Consider the following 16,983-nt stretch of genomic DNA (forward strand, 5'->3'; position numbering starts at 1 on the left):
ATACAATAATCGTAGAAATATGTCTTATATTAGCAATAAGAGCTATGATGATGTATGTTTAATGGGAACAAAAACTCTGCAAAGTATCGATACACTCTCTGCTGGTCTGTTTGGACTCCCCTCCTTCAGATCTGTGCATCTACCCCAGCTGTCTAACTCAGGGGGTGGGAGGTTGGGCTGGAACAATAGGCGCCATTTGTCCTGCTAAAAGGTGACAGGAAGCATTGATTTCAGCCTGTTCCAGCCTTGTAAGCCATCCCTGAATTGGCCAGTGTGAACATTAAAAAGAGATTGGGAAATTTTTAGGTAATTGTACTTCTCCGGGGTTGTATCGGGATGCAGGAGAAAAGTTTTTCCTGGATACTAAAGCCACATCAATTTTATTGAGCTATAAATGTTCAGTGGTTGCAAGGTGCTGCAGAAACAATTTAAAGTTGTACGGAAAAGCTTTGAGGTTGCACAAAGAAGGAGCTGGACAAACTTAAGGTACAAGGAATGAATCTTTGAAATGTTTTTGAATTGCTTTAAATCGTCGGCCACTGAAGAGCGTGATGTCGTTCATACATGTGTGAAAAACGTTTATTTACATTTGAGTATGATCATGTACTTTGAGTGTTACTGAAAGATTAAAATCCCTGCAAATCATTTTTAAAAATATGTATTTTAAGTTTTTACACAACAGAAGACTGCGCTATGAACCACCAGGCAAAATTTCAGTACTGAAGGAAATCTCAAGGATATAAATTTAAGTTTCAAAATCATGTCAAATTAAGCATCAGTCTTTGCTTCTATAGAATGTACTGATCAGTGTGCTGACTCATTGGAAAGGCCGTCCTCTCTCCGCTATCAACAGTCAGCTACGACTGACAATTAAGGGTTTTATCGGTGTGCTTTATTGGCTCCTACATGTTGAGCCATCAAAGCCAGAAACAAATTCAAAACCTAAGTACACTGACCTCTGGGAAGGCTGTGGTTCAGTGGTAGAGTCGGTCATCTCTCAACCAGAAGGTCAGGGGTTTGATCTCCAGTTCTTGTAGTCACATGTCGGCTGGACTTTGAACCCCAAATTGTGTATGACTGGTGTAATAAATGGCATTAGTTAATACTGAGGGACACTTTACATACAGTAGCATCCCCTGTCATCAGTGTGTGAGTAAGTGTGACCTGCGGTGTAACGCTTTGAGTAGTCAGAACACTACAAAGGCACTATTCAAGCTCAAGTCCATTTACTATTTACTTTCTCACCCTAGGGGAATTTCAATAAACAGAGTGAGCTGTTCTTCAAATTCTAGCATCCAGAGAAGATGCACTTGTGGAATGAAGGCAGAGCGGGGCCAAGCTGTCAGCGTAGGCTGTGCCTGCCCAGGCTCCCCTCTGAATGATACACTATGAAACTTTAAACCTTGTAGTATTTCATTCATGTTGAAAGGCGGGGATCTTCTATCTATGCCTTTCTGCATAAACATGTTATGACAGCATTAGTTGTTTTTTTTTGTTGCAGTGTTGGATTTGAAAGGCACAATGTAAACATTAGAGCCCATGTCCTTGTAGCTAACATAAACCCAGTTGTTATGAATGCCACGGGGACGGCTGCAGACATCTCATAATGTATTCATCATGCAAAATGGTATTTTAAGAGGAAGAGGGGAGTTATAGCAAGAGCGAGGACCAAACCGACCTAGATAAAGAAAGGGACAGAAACGTGTTCTATTTCATATATGTTGCATATTTTGAGATGGATCGACCAGTCAGACCTGTGATCACACTGTGGAGACACGTTCTCTGCCGAGATGATGTGACGTCCGTGAAGAGACAGACACACTGGTTCACAACTGGGTCAGTGACACATGAACAAAAAAAAAAGATTGTTAATGACTACAAACGTAAAACAAACAATACAGAAGAGGAATAGGGCCACTAGCATTTTGACTTTAATCTCAGAAATCTGATTTTTTTTTTTAAAAATTCTGAGATTAAAGTCAGAAAATGTTAAAGTCTAAAAAAAAAATTAAAAAAAAGTCAGAACCAAACAATGTTTTTTTCCAGTGGCCATAATCCTCTTCCGTCTAACAGAAACCAGAACGCTCTCCTTATAAAAATCTAGACCACCCGAGTAATACTAATGTTGCTAGTTGTAAACATCTTCATAATTTAACAACATAATAAGCATTAAATTAACAAATATTACAACATGATGTGAATAGCTTTAACTTTATAACGCGTTATCCGTCATGATGACTATAGATGGACTATGTGGGGAAACTTCAGTTTTCACCATGACTACTTTTCATGTTATGTTAAATAGTGTGATGACAAACTCAGCAGCAGTGAGTCAAGCGATCGTAGAAAGCACTGAAGCTTCCCGTTTGTGTTATCTAAATCTGACTCACCTTTCTGATCAAGACCTCTATTGTCTTTCTCCACTTATACTTTTCTTCCGTTGATATTGTAATCATCACATAAGAGACAAACATAACACATTCAGCACCCACACGTCCTTCAAGCTCCCCACATAAAAAAAAACAAAAAAAAAAAACAGCACAATGTGATCATTGAGAGTGCAGGCCAGTGCTGGCAGATGTCTGTGTTTTCATTTACAGTTCCCACCTGGTTTATGAATGAACAACCGCCAGGCTCCAGAGACCAGCCCACATCCTCCACAGCCAACCTACCAACCAAACCCCTGGCTGTGTTCCAGTCCAAATGTGTTCACAGTGCACACTTTGCTGCTTTGCTTTATGTCGCAAATATGTGTTGGACTCGTACATTCCTGAGGGTCTACTTTCTGCAACGTTGAATAGCTGCACTCGCGCTTTTAAGCTCAACTTTATTTCGCTGAAACCTGAAAATGTGAGTGAAATTATAGCCCTAGATGACATGAATTGTGGTTTCATTTTAGCAACCCCCCCTTAGGTTCATGTGTGTCCTCTCTCTAACCGCTTTTATGAGGGGTGGATTGTGTTCGGGGATTGTGTTTAACCTGTTCAACAAACAAGCGAAAGGAAGAGGAGGACAGGCACTCTGTTTGACTAAAAGCCATGAGGGAAATGAGATAACCCACATTGATTCTCATTACAGCAGCAGAAAGAGAGCAGACATACCTAGACAGGTTGTTCTGCAGCCGCCTGATGATTTCCTCCCCTCGTTTTTTTCCCCCCCTTTTACCTTCAGACATTATTTTTTGGAGAAGCACCGGCAGATATCTGGCTTCCGACACCCCATGCTGCTGCTGCTGCTCTCCTTTTTTTTTCTTTCTTTTTTTGGTGGGGTGGGGTGGGGTGTGGGGGGGGGGAGGATAGAGCCAATCAATGTGTGCTCACAAAAGGGGGAAGAGCGTTCAGAAAGCCAACTGTTCCCTCAGGCCACGGGCTCTGAAGAAGAGCGAGAGACAGAGGGAGACAGTGCAGAGAGAGAGCGGGAGGCGAGGGGGTTGACAACATGTTTCCTTTGCTGCTGTACACAGAGAGGAATAACATGATCAGTGCAGCACTGACATACAACAGCAAAAAATACTCACTTGTTCACTGAAATGCACAAACACAATGCATCATGCTTGTTTAGGGTATGACATAGAGCTGCTGCCAACATGAATATAGATACGTGTATCCATTTTTGATGAAGGGGTTAGTAATGGTTCATTCAATAGAATTAAAAAAAAGAAGCTAAACATGACAAACAGCAATTTAAAAAACTCAAGGTTTACATCGCGAAATTGCCCACTCCCCATCTAAACAATAGTCAACAATAAAATGAAACATAGAAGAACAAAGTTTAAAAATGTGACTTTTTGAAAAACGACTGAGCATTTTTTTTTTTTGGCCACTTTATGGGCTCAGCACCTCGATTCATTTAAATCTCCTGACCGTCAAAAGTCATCAAGACCATCACCGACAAAAATGATCAATTCTTTATTGTTATTGTTGTTAGTAATGCCTAAAACTGCTGCCGGAGGTGTCATAGGTGTAGGTGTCATACGAGTCATCAGTTGCACACACAGTCTAAAAAGCATTTTTAGGTGTTCACAACAAAGATGTACAAGATGTACAAGACAAAATCAGCAAAGAGATAAGAGATGTCCACAGGGGGCACCAGAATAAACTTAACAGGAGCTTTAATTTATAATGTTATAATAAGTGGCATCCTCCACTTCATGTCCAAAGATCTTGCCTTTATCAGCACACACTGCACAGGAGCGTTTTTACAACTCATCCGTTTTGATTTTATGAAGGTGACAAGTTATGCATAATTAAGGGCGTGGCTGATATGACTGCAAGCAGGGTGTGTTGTAGCTGTTTGCCAGAAGGTTAAAGGCCCTCCTCCGCTTCCCCTCTTTGCCTGTTACTAGGAAGATCAAAGTTAGTTTGAGACAGTTTTTTCAATAAACCAACTGCAAAGTTTGGGCTTCAAAACTCCCCCTCAGTAACCAATGGGTGACACTACATCCATGTTTTATAAAGTGGTATACATAAGCTGAAAAATGTTCTACATTTCTCCCATTTAATACAATGTACGCAATAAAGGCTTGGAAAAAATTCTGATCTCGAAAAAATAGTTTTTTGTTAATTTTAAAGTTCCAAATTTCAGGGAATCATCAGGCATAATTTGTTGTGTTGGACTTTGAAAACCTCCTTGAAGATTACGCTGACAGCAGGAAGAATATCTGTCCTTCTCTTAGAATTGTTAGAACAGATGCAAAATAATGTGATTTTGAAAACCATGTTGTTTGTTTACTGTTTGTAAAATATCTTCGTTTCGGTTCGTTGGCCAACGTGTAAAAAGATGGAATCACCATTTTTCATTTGGATCAAATAATTGTTTCCTTGTCATGAATGATCACAAAGGCATTCTGTTGTAGATTTTATAGGTTAATGGTTATCAAATGTGTTAGTGGCATTGTGCTGCAGTGTTTAACCCATACAATGTGTGTGTGTTTTCATGCACTGGAAATTATGCATAATTTACGTCAAACAATCCCTGCATGACAGATTGAGCTCACAGTGGGTGTTCCACTTAATAAAATCACTTGTGTGCAACAACTCCCACCTTGAAATCCCTCTGTTCCCTCTCGCAGGCAAAAAAAAAAAAAAAAAAGGGTTCAGGTATAATGTGGAGCTGTGAACACTTTTTTTGTTTTCGTTTTATGTATTAGCTGACAGGAGGTTAACTAGCTATTTCCAGCTCCATTATTCTGCTGTAACTCCGGGGCAGAGTGAGAAGTCAATTATAGTCAAAGCATACTGTGTTTTTGAATCTCCTCTGCTGAATCATTTTCTGCTAAATGCAGGCATTTAATTATTACCAAGACATTATAAGGTTTAATGAGATACCACAGTAAATTGCTTTGCTCTTAAAAAAAAAAGAAAAAAAAGCAGCTCCTTAACAATATCAGAGCTAGTCCGTATAGCGCTGTGACATTTGAATAAGATGCTCCTCTTATTGTAGACCAAGGTTTCTCGTACCTCAGCTGGGAAATGTCACATGTTTTTTATAAGGTCAGTTTGGATCTCTTCAGGGTTTTTTTTACTAGAGGAGCTTAGCAGAGTGATTTCCAACAACAGGTACCAACATATACATATAAAAATTATCCATGATAGAGTAGATGTACGGTGCAGTTTCAAAGCCAAAACTCAAGCTATAGACTTCATGGGACTGAGTTTTCAAACGAATGTCTCCCATAGTTATGACACACTTTCCACAGATTAACCCACATCAAACCCCCATAGAGTACACATGAACTTGTGAACTCACTGCAGGTCTTTCTTGTCAGCAACGGACTAATACAGTAGGAATAATATCACAGAAAATGCAGCACGTCCTTTTGCTTTATTTCAACATTTTGCACTGAGATCTCTAAATGACTATTTCTTCTGTGTTATTGTTGGTGCAAAAATCGGTGAGTGCACAAAGAAGCTCTTCCTCTCTTTCAACGGAACGGACACTAAAAGCTGCTGATTTCCTCTGATGTTTTGTAGCACATTTTCCACTGTAGCCGAAGCGAGTTTGTTTCTGTTATGAAGACACATGTGATGGCAACCAACAAATTGGGGTCAGAGGTGCAATAGAGGAGTACCGGTAAAAGGAATTGAATTCAAAAAAATGAATGTTCTCGCTGTGTTCCTGAATGTCTGAGTAGTAAAAGCAGCGGTGCACCTTTACGGCTCCTTTCTGTTTTGTTTGAACACAAATGACTCCATGTTGCATGTCTGGCTGACTATTTTACTGGGAGTTTGATAAGAAGTTTAGACTCTAACCTGTCAGTGGATACATTTGTAAGATATGTAAGCTTGGCACATGGGCCGAAAGAGTGAGCAGAAAAAATACATAATTTACATGTTTCAGGGGGAGGCTGTGGCTTAGTTGGTAGAGTCAGTCATCTCCTAACCGGAAGGTTGGGGGTTTGATCCCCAGCTCCTGTAGCTACATGTCTGATGTGTCCTTGGACAAGACACTTAACCCCAATTTGCTCCTGCTGCTTCGTCAGTGGTGTATTAATGTGTATGAATGGGATCAGTTACTTCTGATGTGTGAATGGGTGTCAATGGGTAGGTGTGACCTGTGTAAAATACACTTTGAGTAGACTAGAAAAGCACTATACAAACTCAAGTCCATTTGCCATTAAAGGGGCCAACCAGGATCGGCGGAGCCAGAGGGGGAGAACAGGGCCGTGTGTGTGTGTGTGTGTGTGTGTGTGTGTGTGTAAATGTCTGACTGTGTGTATGTGGAGCTCCCACTTCGATGTGCTCTCCTGCACTTCTGCAACGCAATGTAGACACCTATGTTACGCCCTTGTGCAATCAATATGAGTGTCTTGAGGCATAATGACGGTGGGGCTTTGTTACGCGTTGTTGAGGCACTTACTACACTATGAAAAGGGCTTTTGTGTCATAGTCTGTAAATGCAAAATGACCGCACCAGAAAATCTTAATGAAGCCACAGTCCTGATTGAATTACATCTAAAATACTTTGCAAGATCATTATTAAAAGAAGCAAACAAGAGCTTTTTTAATCTTCTTAATAAAGCATTCGTCATTGCCATATTAAGGGAGGTTATTGATGTGAAAGGTGCAACAACTTGTTAAACCTGTAGGAGTATCTGCTACACACACACACACACACACACACACACACACACACACACACACACACACACACACACAGGAAAACACACACTTGTTCAGACACCCTCATCACACCATCTACTTCTCCTGCTTTACAGCTTCCCTCATCCACCAGTCTGTTTGGCAGGGGTTGCTGGGCAACAGGCTGCATAAACACAGCACCTGACATGTCGAAGGAGAGAGCAACCAGGCGCTCAGACACTTGTCTGCATAGCTCTGTCAATTCCACTCACAAACATGCACTTATCATGCAGAAAATAGAAGCACACTCCCACATGTGTTCATGCAATAGCTGAATAGCGCTTAGAAATACAAGCACATTTCTAAGCTGCTATACTAAATATTAAGCTTTGGCATCTCATTGGAAATTCCCCTGATAAATAAGCGTTTAAATCAGGATAGAGTAGACAAAAGAGCAGTGTCTCACAGTAAATAAATGTTTGAATACAGGGAGATTATCAAAAGAGCATCGGCGTAATCACAGTTTGATAAGATTTGTGAGGCAAGTCAAAAATAAACAAGAAGAAAATGTTTCCACTGCTGCAAAAGAACACTTGATATGAATACAATTTCACAGATTACGTCTCAATTACTGGTATAAAAGTAATTGTTTAAAAATGATATGTTCAATAGGATGCACTCCACAATGTGTGGGTTTTATGGCTTTACTACAGCGAGTGCATGGAGAGGTTCGCGGCTGTTTTCTCTTCTCTGTTTTTATCAGGCCAAATGCTTTGAACATCAAGGTCAAGGGCAGTTTTATTTTCAGGTAAACAGTACAGGATGGAGCAGCAAAATAGAGATGTAGACTGGTTGTAGAGGAAAAAGCAATGAGAGGCAGGGCAAGAAGGGTTCCATGCCGATAAATGAGGAAGATATGCTTTATCATAAAGAAAATCTAACTAAAAATGTTAAATAGAAAAACTGTAACAGAACACTTTAGATTTAAGTGTTACATTTTGTAACAATGAAGCTGTGTAGTCAAGAAACAAGCTACCACCGCGGTGTTGTTATATTTTGCAATATTGTAAATACTGTGTCATTGTGAGTGAACATGAGCAGAAAGCAATAACAGAGCACAGTGTTTGTTCATCATTTCAAACGGTCAACATGGGAAATAAACATCCACATGGCTCAGTATTTATAATGCAGCATGTAGAGTCTTAGAGAGGTGATGTTTTAGAGATCAGTTTTTATTTGTGTTGTTGTGAAAAAGAGTTCAGGTGGAGTTTAAACGTCTCACAGCCTGAGGGAAGAAACTCTAACAAGCACTTTTTTGTTTGTCACCTCACAGATGGCAGCGGGGCGTCCTTCATCTTTGACTTGCTGATGCCACCGAAGTTAAACAATGACGTAGGTATTTTGATTTTCACATGACTTGTGTAGAATATAATTTGTAAATCCTAGGATTGATAATTACGACCATGAAGCTGTGACATGAAAACAGTGAAAAATGAGACACAAATCGATATGCAGATTTTGCACTGTTTTCAGAATTCAAGTTTAAATGTCAGACTACCTGCCTTTTTTAAAACAAATATCAAGGCAAATGGAAATATCAGTCATTGGAAAAGAACAGATGGACTGATGACTATAACTACATGATACTGTAAATTAATATCATCCCCATCAGTCTGAGCTTTGCTTATAGATTCTAGCATGCTAACAGATAACAAATTTGGCAAACGCTGGATACTATAAACCTACTAAATATCAGCAGACATCTTGATAGTATACTGAAAATAGCATTTAGCTGATATAGTTTTCTGGGACTTTTAAATTCAAGAATGAATGGACGTGTCATTTAAACAAAATAACAATAACCACATGAAACCACAACGGTATAATCCTAGATTTGTTTAGCTATGAAGTTCAATGGTTTGGTTTCATACAGGACACAAACTGCAGTCTTCTTTGTTAACAAGTAAAGGGTATTTTGTGCACATGAGTTTCACAAATCTGGGATTAGCATTTTGATTAAACCCCCAAAAACATGTCGCAAACACTGGCTGTTGTATATTTTGCTAGCAAGCAACCGCTAATGTTTGTACATTAGGTGCTAGTTTGAAAAAGATTTGTTGTGAGGACTGTATGAACAAAACTTGCAATCCCAAGTGGTGAAAGGTTAAACATGTGTTCAATTTCCGTTCTGATTGAGCTAGAAACACAGTCTCAAAAAAAAATGTGACATGCCTACATGATCTTAACACCTTAATTTCTGGCGGAGGCAGGTAAATGTTTTTAGATAAGATGTAGGCATTATGAAAAGAACACACTAAAAAACACACTTTAAAATATTAAATAGTCCCATTTTGGTCAAGTTAATGCACAAATCTAGTCGTCACGGTTATAAATCAGGTTGAGGATTTCTTCAAAATAAGACCGAATGTCAATAGGATAAACCTGACGTCTTGTTTTTTAGACCAGTATTTGTATTTCCCATCTAAAGCTGCTGGATGTAAAGGCTTTTGAAACTTTGTGACTTCTTATAGCATTCTACAGTCAGACACCAAAAACCACCTTGAATTAATTTGAATAGTAACTATTGTGGCAGGAATGAATATTGTAACATTAAGTGTTATGAAGGTTTTGGTTCATTCACATACTGTTTTGTCGTACAACATTGCAGACAAAGTGACACCTTTTTATTCATACAAGCTAGAGTCCACATCAGGTCCTGTTTTTCCTTCATCGCCACCCATTTAAGCTCCTGATTCCTTTCACCTCAGCGTCACCAACATCGCTGTGATATACACCTTCCCTGTTTCCTAGAGTCAACTTTTTTTTCCACTGCAATGATTTTCGTGTCAATGTCGGCAATTCAAGGAGAGCCTTTTCTATTGATCTGCTTCCTACAAAGGACAGAGGAGAGAAACAAGATGGATTTCATATATCTATTATCTGATGTGACTCCTCCTCTTTAACAGGATATAGATTTTCTGCCACTGATTCAAGGAGTTAGGTAGCATTGAGGATCCCCCGCCTCTAAAGGTTGCACCCAGTGGATTTTCTCTGCTCACTATAGGATCACAGACTAAAAGGTTGCACTGCACTGTACAAGCTTCAAGCTGACATTTAGCTGTCTGGTATCCAAGAAACCCTGTTTTCCAAAAACCAATCATTGTGCTAATGACTTGTTCAATTGTTCGGTCAGTGAAAAGAAATGTCATCTAAATATTTGTCAGGATTTGTAAGTGATGTTTTGAATTTCAGTCTTTCTATTAAGTGTCTGCTACCATATCACAACAAAAGTTCTCTTAAAACTCCTATAGCTGGTCATGAAACACAATGAAATTAAAAGTGAAGCCTCTATATGACCTTAAAAAAGCAAAGGAGACCATTAGCACAGATATTGAATATTTCTAAATAGCTATTCTAATGCCTGACCGGCTGTTGCCAGATCCATGTGGGCCATGTTCTGCCCACGGCGTACAGTCAGGTGCTGATCACACTCTCTCTAGTCACTGCTAGTGATTTTATGAACCAGCTAGTTCAGCTCGCCAGCTATCCAACTATTGAGCCAGTTCATGGCTGCGCTTAAGCTTCAGAAACTAACCGAGTGGAAGACCAAAACCAACGCGAACACAGAACATGGCGCACGCAGATCTTGTGGAATTCGCTAGTGAAACCTCTGCAGTCAGGTTGCTGTCAGAATAAGTAAGTAGCTGCATGCTTCCCAATCTGCATTTTTTATTAAACCCCTTTTCCATGGCAAAGCTTCTCGGTGAGTTAAGTTGACAGTTAAAGGTAAACAGGATGACATTCTTTTAAATTAAAAAGACACTACTTACACATGTCCAAGACAAAATCAGCAAAGAGATAACAGTTATCGCGTTGTACAGAGGTGAAGAGACCATTTATTAATCAACCAATGAGCAAGCACATTTTTTTCCACCTTTTAACAGGCAGAATCCTCAAGCTGAACCACAATCATTGATGGATCGCCATCTGCGTCGACCGTGAAAGTCGAGAAACTCCAGAAAGAGGGATAGAGGCATAGACAGCCTTATAAAACTTGATTCCTTTCCTAAGATATATTCTGCAGCCTGAATGTGGACAGCATGCAGTGTTAGCACTATTAGCACCCGTCCACAAATCATCTCTTTTAGTCCTTCCATCAGACTCCCTACATTTGGCCGGCGCTGATAAGGCCCCCGCCAGAATGACCGGGGGGGTTGGGGTGGGGGGGTCACAATTTCAGCACTGAAGTCAACGGCGGAGATAGACCACTGCGTCCATCAAAGTGTAACTTCAGGCTGTCTCTCTGCAGTGTTGTCATTTCCCGGGCAGTGGGATGCTTTGAATTAATCTGAAAAACACGGAGGGAGAGATAGCTCCGGCTGTTGTGAGCACTGAAGCTCCTCTTGGCCTCTATTTCTAACACATTGTCAAAACATTCGCCGGGGTTAAACGGATTTATAGAATCTCTCACATCTCAATAGAGTGACAGTTTTGGTTATTCTGTTTTGACAGAAATTACCTACGGATGACCTCTTGATTTAATGTCATGCATACTGTATCTTGATGTTAAATGAGAGTCAAAGATACATCGGTTTGAAGGCATTTATTTTTCACTGCCTGTTTTTTTTCTCTACACATATGTAGAATATTGCCAGTATCGTGTCATTTATTGCCTCTTATAGAAAGGGATTGTGTCTGTTAATAAATATAATGAACTATATAATCACATTAAGCTCAATGTAAACAGTTATGTTTAGCCCCTCAGTTTATTGCTGTTAATGCATTTTCAGTTGAAGCACTTAATCATTACCTTTAATAAGGGATTATTTAGGATTTGTATCACTTCCACCTCGAGGACCTATCCCTGAACCCAATGATTACATTAAGATTGGATCATGTACTGTATACAAACTAAGTTATTGGTGATATAAACACTCTTAAAGAGAACACATGGTTTTAATATTTCACCGTCTGGCATGAGAGTGTTGAAGGGATTTTGCAGAATTTGTACCAGTCACAAAGGATAAATGTGTTTGTGTTATAATAACTGAGTCGATCTCCTGTGTGTATTGATTTGTAAATAAATTCTTGACAATTCTTTCCATGACATAAATCCCATTTAGACCAATAATCTGCTGGCACAGTCTTTTGTTTGTCTGTGACTAAACAAACAGGAGCTGGAACACTGAATAAGCCTGCGTGGTTTGTGTGTGAATGTGAACAATGAACAAAACGCAGCTATTACTGACAAGTGAAGAAGTTGAAGAGGAAGCTGAATAGACCTTTTGTCATTTACAGTGTAAGTCACCTGGAGATGAAAAAACAATACTCTCAATACTGGAGTTTGTTACTGTTGCCCAGAAACATTTAATCTGACATTATTTAGCTCCCTGAAAGACTTGCAGCTTCTTTCTATCTGCTGTGCACTATCTGCAGTGAAATGTTTTCGGGTGATTTCACAAGATTAATAAGATACTGCCTTTATTTATCTGCTGAGTTTTTTTTTCTAATTTGGATGAATTAATTCCCTAGGATCATATATATTTGGTCAAAATGGGAACTATGTTTATGTTGCTATATTTGCTTATGCTTTCTATTTTTGCATACCTAGTATTTATTAATATTGCTTAGGCAATCTTTTCCATCATAGTACTATAGTGAGTAAAAGTGCTGTCCTGTGTCTAGACAGAAATGTTGCTGTAGATTTTTTTTAATCACATTTTTTGCTTGTGTTGACGCTTTGAACTAGAGTCCGACCGATTAATCGGCCAGTCAATAATTGCGGACGATATTAACATATCAAGTCACTATCGGTATCGGCCAATTTTATTGCAGATATGTGCCGATGTTACTAGATTTATTTACCAGTCAAATAGCATTTCATTTGAGTATCATTGTAGTACACTAGCAGTTGTCTTTCTGGCTGTCACCAGGAGAGTGTACCATATTGATTATACCAAGCGTTGTCACTTTTCAGAGTGTCAAGCAGTGTCGCACATACATGTTCAGTTGATTTCCATTTAAGAGACCAAACCTGCTCACGTTATACTGCATATCTTTTCCACAATGATGGATAACTACATTTGGGGGAATGTGATAAAGGTGTCTATCAAAATGTATCTATCTCTACAGATCAAACATCTGAACGATATCAGCCAATATATCGGTATCGGGTTTTTTCTCTCCCCAACATCGATATCGGTATCAGCCTGAAAAATGTTATATCCGTCAGTCCCTAAAAGTATTCATTCTTTGTTTTGTGTGGTGACAGAAAATGAGACACACACATTCAAGAAAAGAAAAAAACATGAAATAAATCTGTGTATATTCCCTCAGGTTGTGCGAAAACCCTAAATAGACATGCATCTATACCATCATTACTCTTTTCCTGTGATAATGAGTAATGTTGTTTTCTTGAGATCTGGTACATGTTTATTTTTGACATCCACAGAGTCGCAAAAGCACACAACAAACAAAGAAATAGGCTTAACTTACCTCATTAGTGTGGGCAATGGCAGCGGGGCATGTCATGGTCTGGCCTAATCACAGTGACCAGCCACTGGTTTTGTTCTCTAGATCGCCAGAAAGTGATCCCATTATCAGCAGAAAACAAGCTTTGTTATGAGAGATAATGAGAAAAAGGAAGACAAGACCACGGGAAAACAACCTGAAATGACCCATTATCTTGAGAATGCAATGTAGGGCTACCGTACATATGACCAATGGTAAGTTTTAACTTGGATGAATTACATCTTGTTTTTGTTAAATGCTATTACAGTTCATTTTTTCATTTAATGCTATTTATTTTGTTCTTTGGTATATAACTAAAACATTGAATCTTTCCTGCTTTTGGATATCTGTATTCTTATAATGTGTGTTGTATATTTTTGGAAAAATGTGTTAGTTTTAAAAGCTGAAAACTAAAAAAAAACAACAACTGAAAAGTGCACCTAAATCTAAACTTACTTGGTAAAAAAAACCGAAGACAACCAAGGATAATTAAAGTGACATTAGCAGAAACATTTTGATGAAGTGTCTAAATAACAAGAGTGAACAGCAGAGAGTCAGTCAGGCTTGAGGTCCAGCAGGACACCACACAATGACAACCTGAGGGCACTGCGACAACTAAGACACATATACACACATTTACACGCACGCACGCACGCACGCACACACACACACACACACACACACACACACATACACACAGTGATGCTCAGCACCTTAAGGACCTTGGAGAAGCTAAACCATCCTCATTTGAGCATAATGTGGGTGCCAACTGTCAGAGGTGCCTCTTGTTGTTCCATAATGATGATCAAGCGCTTCAATGTCCCCGACTCTTCTGTTTTTTCCCCGGCCTATGCTACCCTGTTTGCCCCGATGATAAAAGGCCTTTTATGACCCTACTCTACTCTCCCTATATGTATCATTTGACATATGTTGTCCCCTATATTTCCCTGACCCCTCCTTGAACCCAACACATCCATTTAATGCAGCGGATAAATGGCGGCGAGCGCGTCTCTGCTCTGGGACCTCTTGGCACTCGGCTTGAGTGCTGAAAGAACACTTATCCCCACTCACCCACATCAAATTCATTTTCTGGCATTGACACAGAGCCGCGCCGTGGTCAGATCGTTCCGAGTCAAGGTAAACTGCCAATAATACACGCCATGAAACAAGATGAAACATGAAATATGTTGGCAACACAATGAGCAGTGTGTTTCCCCTTCGCAATCTTCCCCCTTAACTTCCTCTCATTTACTCTGACTTGAGCTTTAGTGGCGCCATAACCCCCCGAAAGGCAATTACCATGACAACAGCAGCTAGGATTTGCTCCACAGTAATTAGAGTGGTTAAAAAAAAAGAGAGTGAAAAATTCTGTTTTTTCTTTTTTCTTTTCTTGATATGACACACATCAAAGTGTGAGGTGCAGCCCCAGGGAGGAACCTGTGGGTGGAAAGGAGGAGGTGAAAAATATCTCAAGCAGAAGCCTATAGCTGCATCAGGTCAGTGTATTAAGATCTCAATTAATCACTGTGATACAGTGGAAGCAATGAACAGAGCAGACTGTCTCTGTGGAAGTGATGTCATGCTCATGCTTGTAGTAAAAAATGATGGCGGCGAATAGACTGCTCTGAGCAAAAAAAAAAAATCACAAAACATAATCTGATGAAGAGACTCTTTCTCGGAGTATGTAAACACTTGCTATGGCCCTCAGTTTCTCTAAAAGAAAAGAAAGATGGAGGGCCATTTGTTTTCTTTTTTTTCCTCTTACTCTGGTTGAAATTCCCAGCGTAGAGCATTCTGAATCTCATTGCCCTGGATTGTAAGCGTGTTTGGAGGTGTGTGCGGGCTCACCTCCAGCCTTGCTCCGCCGCTGTAATAGATGTGTTTGTTGCTAAGTGGCGGTTGTAATGGGATGCTTGTTTGCCTTGCTTGCTGCACTTTCATCCTTCACTGTAGTGCTAATGCCGAGCTTCAATTTGTCTCACCGCTGCAGAACAAAGAAGCAGGGAAGATGTGTGGCATCTTAAACTGTGTGTGTGTGTGTACACACATTTGGATGTATGTTGTACATGTGAGCATTTGTAGTCATTGGCCAACAATGGAGGCACTTTAAAATAGCAGTGTCCCGCTCTTTTAACTTCCTGTTTGTTGCTGCAGAAAAGTTGCAGATTGATTAGCTGCAGTCCAGTAACGAACTGTAGTGCTCCATAAAACAGAAGTGGGTTTTGTTACTTGTTTTTTGTTGCTATCTGTCTGTCTCGATCCATCTTTCTCTCTTGTTTATCCTACTATTAAGGCCCATTGAGGAAGATGTGTGTCTACCAGTTTGTCTGGTCCTGCTAAAGGTTTCTGCCTTTTGCTAATATTGCTCATATTTCTATTATCAATAATTCGTTGATAGATGGTTGATGGACGGCTTGCCTGAACAACACCCCCCCCCCCGCCTTGCCCCCTATCCCTCTTCCTGCATTTTATCCCATCTCCCCCCCCTATCCCTTTCCAAGCCCGGTGCAGTCTAGGCCTGTGAAGGCTGTTTCGTCATGAGCCGGGGATCCGGCCGAAGATTTCTGCCTTTTTTTCTTACCACTGTAACTTTTGCTGCATTGCTAAAGTGCTCATGATGGATAGGCCGGGTCTTTGTAATATAGCAATGAGTAAGGTCTTTTTTCCTGCTCTTTTGTAATGTTAACAGACAAAGAGTAAGGTATTTTACCTGCTTTTTGTAAAGTGTCTCGAGATAACATTTGTTATGAGTTGATGCTATACAAATAAAAATTGATTGATTGATTGATTGATTGATTGATTGATTGATTGCTACTCTAAGTCTCCTTTGTTAGCTGTTTTCTTTTGTTGAATGTACATCTCCTGTCTGTCTGTCTGTCTGTCTGTCTTTCTGTCTGTCTATAGCCAACTCTTTTCTTCTGTCCCTCCCCCCCTCTTCCTCGGCCCATTTCAGGTCTGGTTCAGCTTGAGGTTTCTGCCTGTTAGAAGGAAGTTTTCCCATGACACTGTTGCCTAGTGCTTGCTCATGGTGGGATAATGTTGGTTCTGTCTTAATATTGTAAGGGAGAGATTTTTTTTTTGCTAATTTGTTGATTGATTTGGTGCTATATAGAAGAGAAGAGAGTATGGAGGCAAAGGTGGAGGGAACCATGATAGACAGCACCAGATCTCTTACTGCACATTCAGACAGTCAATGGCCTCAATGAATCAAGCAATCATGGCTAATCTTCATGTCCCGCCTCCAAAGAAAGGTTCCCCACTGCTGTCTCACAAACACTCCACACACTAATTCCATCTCAGAAGCCCCCTTCGTGTCACCTACAGTTATTGTTGTCATGAATGCATCATTTATACGTCTGAGTATCTCGGCCTCTACACACGATGACCCCCGGTC

Source organism: Labrus bergylta, chromosome 21 (assembly GCF_963930695.1).
Source record: "Labrus bergylta chromosome 21, fLabBer1.1, whole genome shotgun sequence".
Lineage (NCBI taxonomy): Eukaryota > Metazoa > Chordata > Actinopteri > Labriformes > Labridae > Labrus > Labrus bergylta.